General features: G+C 37.5%; 1 long non-coding RNA gene across 1 annotated transcript; it reads right to left on the reverse strand.

The window, feature by feature from the left end:
* Positions 1-578: 578 nt before the first annotated feature.
* On the reverse strand, positions 579-5,949 carry LOC310898492. Its single transcript, XR_014583339.1, has 4 exons — positions 4,446-5,949; positions 3,034-3,148; positions 2,321-2,476; positions 579-2,091 (listed from the first exon to the last, which is right to left on the reverse strand). It is a non-coding gene; the product is annotated as an uncharacterized lncRNA (long non-coding RNA).
* Positions 5,950-6,230: the final 281 nt, after the last annotated feature.

Here is a 6,230-nt window from a genome sequence, read left to right on the forward strand (position 1 = left end):
TCTAGTCTCTTCACAAGCACTGTTGCTCTTCTCTGGACATGCTTAAGCAACTCAATAACCTTTTAGTAGTGAGGGGCCCGAAACTGAACACCGTACTTGAGGTTCAGTCTCACCAGCGCAGAGGGACAATCACTTCTCCAGTCCTGCTGGCCACACTATTTCTGGGGCAGGCCAGGATACCATTGGCCTTCTTGACCACCTGGGCACGCTGCTGGCTCTTGTTCAGTTAGCTGCCGACCAGCAACCCCCAGCTCCTTTTCTTTCAGGCAACTCTCCAGCTACTCCTCCCCAAGGCTAAACACTGCATGGGGTTGATATAACCCAAGTGCAGCACACAACACTTAGACTTGCCGAATGGCATGAGATTAGATGCGGCCCATCCATCTAACCTATCCAGATCCCCCTGCAGAGCCTTCCTGTCCTCAAGCTGAACACTCTCACCCATCAATAACAAACTGTAGGTTTTGTTCTGTGTAACTATTGAAAGAAAAAAAAAAAGTCTATAAGAAAGTACTTAAAATTATTTTTTTTCAGCATTTGGAATGATACATAAATTGTTTTAGTATCTAATCAGAGTTGATATGAACACTGCTTTAGTTTTCATCCGTGAAATACACAAGGGACTTATAAAAAGTTCTTAGTTGTGATTATTATTTGTTTTGGAGTAAGAAAATGAGTCCTCAACTGAAACTGGAATACTACTTCAAAGGTATTGAACAAACGCATCATAAAACCACCCCAATCCAATTATTTTTCATTGTAAGTAAATAAAATAGACAATAGCTGTTAATTAAAATGGACATATGACTTACTAAGCACCTAACAGGTCAGAGGCAAGGGTAGAACTTAGACTGTCACGTCTTGAACCCGTGCCCAGATGTAGTTTGTGGATTAATACTTATTTTTTTCTTTAGCATTTTCTTCACTGCTGTAAAAAGGCAATTATAAGACTCTAATCAGAAAGCATTTTCACTCTGAACTCTAACAGCTATAGCCTGGTCAAAGGGCAATGATAACTTTAAAGTTTAGCTTCACTTTTAAATAAAGCTGGACAGAAAGCCAGGAGAGATTCCTTTACTTTTTTTTTTTTTTTTTAACCTTTAAGATGATCTACTTATAAGCATGTTACAGTTTTTACCGTCAGTTTCTGGCACAACATTTCCAGTAGTTTCACCAGAAAATACTATCATAAATTTCTGATGGGCTACTATCAGAAACTGTGTAATATACTTTTACTGGCAAAAGTAAATTATTATTAAAAATAAGGCATCATAGGGTTTTTTAATATATATTTTTCTCTTATTACTGAAGGCAAAGTTTTCAAATATGTCTATCTTCATGGAAAAAATAGTTAACATCTGAGTAGCCCAGTAGCAATGCATTACTAAGGTAATAACTATAACTATGGTACACAGCCAATTCTCATTATCACTTGAAAAATTTAGTCTGTCCTACTAATAACATTAGAACTTAAACATCTAAATCAATAACATAAAGATATACTTTATTTCAGCTTTGTAAATGATACTGTACTCATCCAGGAATGCACTATTTCATAGTGAGTCAATAAAAGATACATCACAACTTTATTTATCCTTCCCTCTCCCCCAGTTATGTGTATAATCTCTCTAACATATCTGTGAATATAACAATCTACTCAAAATACATTATTTATTTTTATGGCACAGTCAGTATGTCAGACTAATACTATTTTAGTATGTTCATACCTACTACCTCAAAAATAAGAAGGAATGTATAACAATGAGAAATAGGTCAGCTTTGGATGTGATTTCTATCAAAAATAAAATAGAACTAACATTTTTTTCCATTTGGAAAGGTGACTTAAATCATTAGGAAAAACATGAAATGACAAACTTGGTACTGTCGTTACTGAACAGAGGTCCTTAGGACCAAATTATTTTGTCGTATGTTTATAATTGCATTACATGAGATTACAGATCCACAAAACCATATTTCTAAGTACTAACAAAATGTAGTAATAAGTAATTAGTAAATGATACTGCTGTCATATGAAGATAAGCACTGCTAGTCCTTACAGTCAAGTCTGAAGCCACGTTTTGTTTGTCAATTCTGTTGAGGAAACAGATGAGGATAATGAAGTGAAGTAAAAAGGTACTCTGATGTTAGCAAGACTAGCAAATAAGCTTAGGAAACACATTTTAGCATGTATCATGCAGAAACCATCAAGATTTAGGTAACCTATGCCAGAAAACATGAGTTACTCTGCAAGGTAAAAATATGAGTAAACTCTAATGAGAACAACAAGACACTTTGATCTGATTATTGTGGAAATACCCACCTTGTTTTATATAGCCAGAAGAGCTGTAAACTTGCACTGTGAAAATGTATTTCTTTTATTGTGGAGACAACAACGTGGAAATACTGGTAGAAAACAAGACCAAAATCTGAGGACCATGTCATCGGACACCAGAGAACAGATGTGTTCTGAATATTTCTACAGATAGAGAAATGTAGTAATGAGAAAAGCTAATTTGGAGATTATTCTGACTCATTGATCCATTGCTATGGACAAAGAGCAATGGAGCCAGAAACTAAGAATAATGCCCAACATTTCTGCGTAAACAGAGTTTGTCTGACATAGTGTCATAGTAAGCAACTAATCCCTTGATCAAATTACCAGGATGTTACAAGGAAAGAAAATGTGATAAGGAGGGACAATGGACTTTATTGCTAGTACCACTACCTTTGAGAAAAAATATCAAACAAGGAGCTTTATGAAGCAGGGGCTATCTTTCAATGTGTATGATTTTACAGCAGCATAGATTCTTGAACTGTCATTGCATTATACATAATGGATTTCTTTCAGCTACTTTGGCAGCTCAGAGGACAATATGAAGAAGCCTTAAACTTTTGAAGAAAAAATGTGGACACTTTAACTAAGAATATATCAGTTAATGAGAGAGATGATCTATTAAATTTCCATTAATAAACCCACAGCCAAGTCAAATGTTGCTATCATCTTATAAATCCTAAATTGAAAATACTGCTTACCTGAAAGAAAGACTGTCCCACAATTCATGGAATATTTAGACCACACCAAGCACAGAAATAATTTTTAAAATATTATCTGTGTTTCACTTGTCTGAGCAATGTAAAGAGGCACCAACTAGAATACGAAAGTAAAAAAGATGTAGATGAACTATTTTGAATGATCAAAGAGGATAGAATGAATTACTACGGAATCAAAGAATGTAAAAAGAGAATATCTAAATAAATCGTTGGTAGTGAGCTCTACTAAGCAGTAAAATATGTAGTAAATAATAGAAACTATAAATATTGACACTTGTGGCATTTTGAACTCATCAGGAAAAGTATTAGCACAGAAAATACTTCATAGGGGAAACATGATTTACTGCATATGGAAATAACTTGGCAATCTGGAAAGCTGGAAAGTTTTAACCCAAATTTAAGCTGCTGTCAAGTTGCATGAGCGCAGACAGGGTGGTTTACCTATTCTTGCTCTCCTGACTTCTGACTGTCTTGCTGGTTTAGATTGTAAACTTTGTAAGGATTAGACTTTAAGCATGTTTATACTATGCCCAGCACAACACATTTTCAATCTCATCTCAATCAGTGCCTCTTTATGGCATGGAAAAATAAATACTAAATACTGCTTTCAATTATTCTACAGAGAAGAAATTTGAGACTCTTTCTCAGCAGCCCTGTTGAACGAGTGACACACGGGGCTGCTGAACAAGGAGCATGGGGTGATAGGGAGGGATCATAAAACAAAATGGGGGACTTAAGTGGGGTCACTTGAAGCACTTGCAGGTTAGCAAGGAAATGCCTACAAGGCACCATTGTGGAGAAAACCTCCAAACACTTTCTAGGAACAGAACATGTTGGGGTGCCCCTCTTAAGTGCCTGTATAGTAAAACACACATTATGAGCAAAAAGATGAGTTAGAGACATGCGTATTCTTGCAGGGCTGTCAGATGTGGTGGGATGACTCCCATGACTATGGTGTTCTCCTGGAAGGATACAGGCTGTTTAGGAAGGACAGGCAGGGAAGACAAGGAGGGGGCATTGCCCTCTATATCAACGACCAGCTGTAGTGCATGGAGCTCTGCCTGGGGATGGATGAGGAGCTGACAGAAAGCTTATGGGTCAGGACTAAAGGGAGGGCTGGGACAGGTGATATTATAGTGGGGGTCCGCTACAGGCCACCTGACCAAAAAGACCAAGCAGATGAGGCCCTCTACAGACAGATAGGAACAGACTCATGTACATGCATCAGCAGCAATGGCATAAAAGATGAAAAATACCTATAAATTTAAATATAGATTCCAGGAGGGTTGGTTACTTTTCACGGATCACCTGAGGAATGGAGAAAGGGTGACCACTCTTATTCTGAAGAATGACAAGGAGGAAGATTAGGAGAACTACAAGGTGTTCAGCCTCACCTTGAACCCTGGGAAGCTGAAGAACCACCACCACCACTTCTTCCATCCAGTACAGAGGCCAATGGAAGGTAGCCTTGCGGAGGGCCTGCAGCCCCCTGGTGGCCAGCAAGCTGAACATGAGCCAGCAATGTGCCCTCACAGCAAAAAACAGTAACACTCTGTTTAGGAGCGTTGCCGGGAATTTGAGGCAGGTGATCCTCCCACTCTCGTCAGCAATGATTAGAGACATCTGAAGTTATTATACCCAGTTCTAGGCTTCCCAGTGCAAGAGAGACATACAGCTACCAAGCAGAGTCCAGTGAGAGGCCATAAAGATGATGAAGGGATCAGGGCATCTGTCATATGAGGAAAAGATGAGAGTTAGGAATTCAGCCTGGAGAAGAAATGCACAGGGAATCTTACAAACGTTTATCAATATCTGAGGAAAGAGGACAGAGCCAGCCTGGAAAGAGGAATACCCAGGGAAAAGACAAGCAGCAAAAGGCAAAAACTAAAACATAGAAAATTTAATGTAAGGAAAAAAAAAAAAAAAAAGGGTTTACTGTAAGTATGACTGAACATTGGAACAGGTTGCCCAGAGAGATTGCCCAGTCTCTGTCCCTGGAGATATACAACAATTGTCTGAACATGACATTGATCAATCTGCTGTACTTGACCCATCTTGGAACAGGGGGGTTGGACCAGATCTCCAGAACCTCATCAACTCTCTGATTCTACATTTTATGCAGCTATTGCAATTTGAAAGAATACAGAAAGACAGCTTTTCAGCTCCAATGCTTTCAATGATATTAAGTAAATTTACATTTGATGAGGATCTGCCTAAGAGAGCTTTAGAGCATTAGATGCAACAGCTCCCATATAAGCAGAGCTGGCAAACAGCATAAGAAAATGAGGCTGAGACAAGGAAATGTGCTGACATTTAAAGCAGGTTTCTCACAGCAAGCATTCAGGTTTAGGAAAAGGAAGAGAAAGTGAACTAGCAATTACCATTAATGGAAATGGTAGGAAAACAAAAAAGAGTGTTGGGGAAAGTGTGTGCATATGGAAAGATGTGATACAGAGATATCCTACGCTCACCAATTTAGCAAAAATAATAAAGATTTTAGATAACAAGGTACAAGCAGAGGAGCAACCAGAATGCTGAAATCAAGTAGCCAAAGACAATAAAAGATTTTAATGATAAGAGGAGGGGGTCAGAGACATCTAATATATAAGCTGTTGCTATTAAAAATCTCTAATTTGACCTGCCTTTAACATGCAAAGAAATAACCAAATTCCTTAATTCTCCCATTAAAAACCCTGGGATATCACAGAACTACAGGAGAAATTGAGGGAATAATTGTACTATGCATTTTACTGCTGTGTACGTTCAAAGGGCACAGTTTATTCTTTCTTGTATTCTTTCTAGCCTAGGGAAGGGTATTGTAAGTCCCTCCTGTCATTCATTTCCAAAATTACTATTGATGTGAAGCACTATGCAGTATAGCCAATGAGGAAATAAAAATCAATTAAATGTTAAAGCAGTTCACTGACAATTCTCAACTGTATATGTACCTCAAAACATCAGAATTACTTTATGAATTATTCCAAAATCCTTCTCTCGAGATACATTCCTATTTCATTGTCAGATACATTAAATTTTATTTCTAACTCTAAAACTTATGTATAATAAAGCAGTTTAGAAAGTATCTGAACATACTTTTTTTTTTTATCCTTTACCTTTTGTTTCTCTTGATGAACTGAGAATTTCAAGAGAAAATCAAAACTTGATAAGGCAAGAGGTGA

Source organism: Anser anser (assembly GCF_964211835.1).
Source record: "Anser anser genome assembly, chromosome: 4".
NCBI lineage: Eukaryota > Metazoa > Chordata > Aves > Anseriformes > Anatidae > Anser > Anser anser.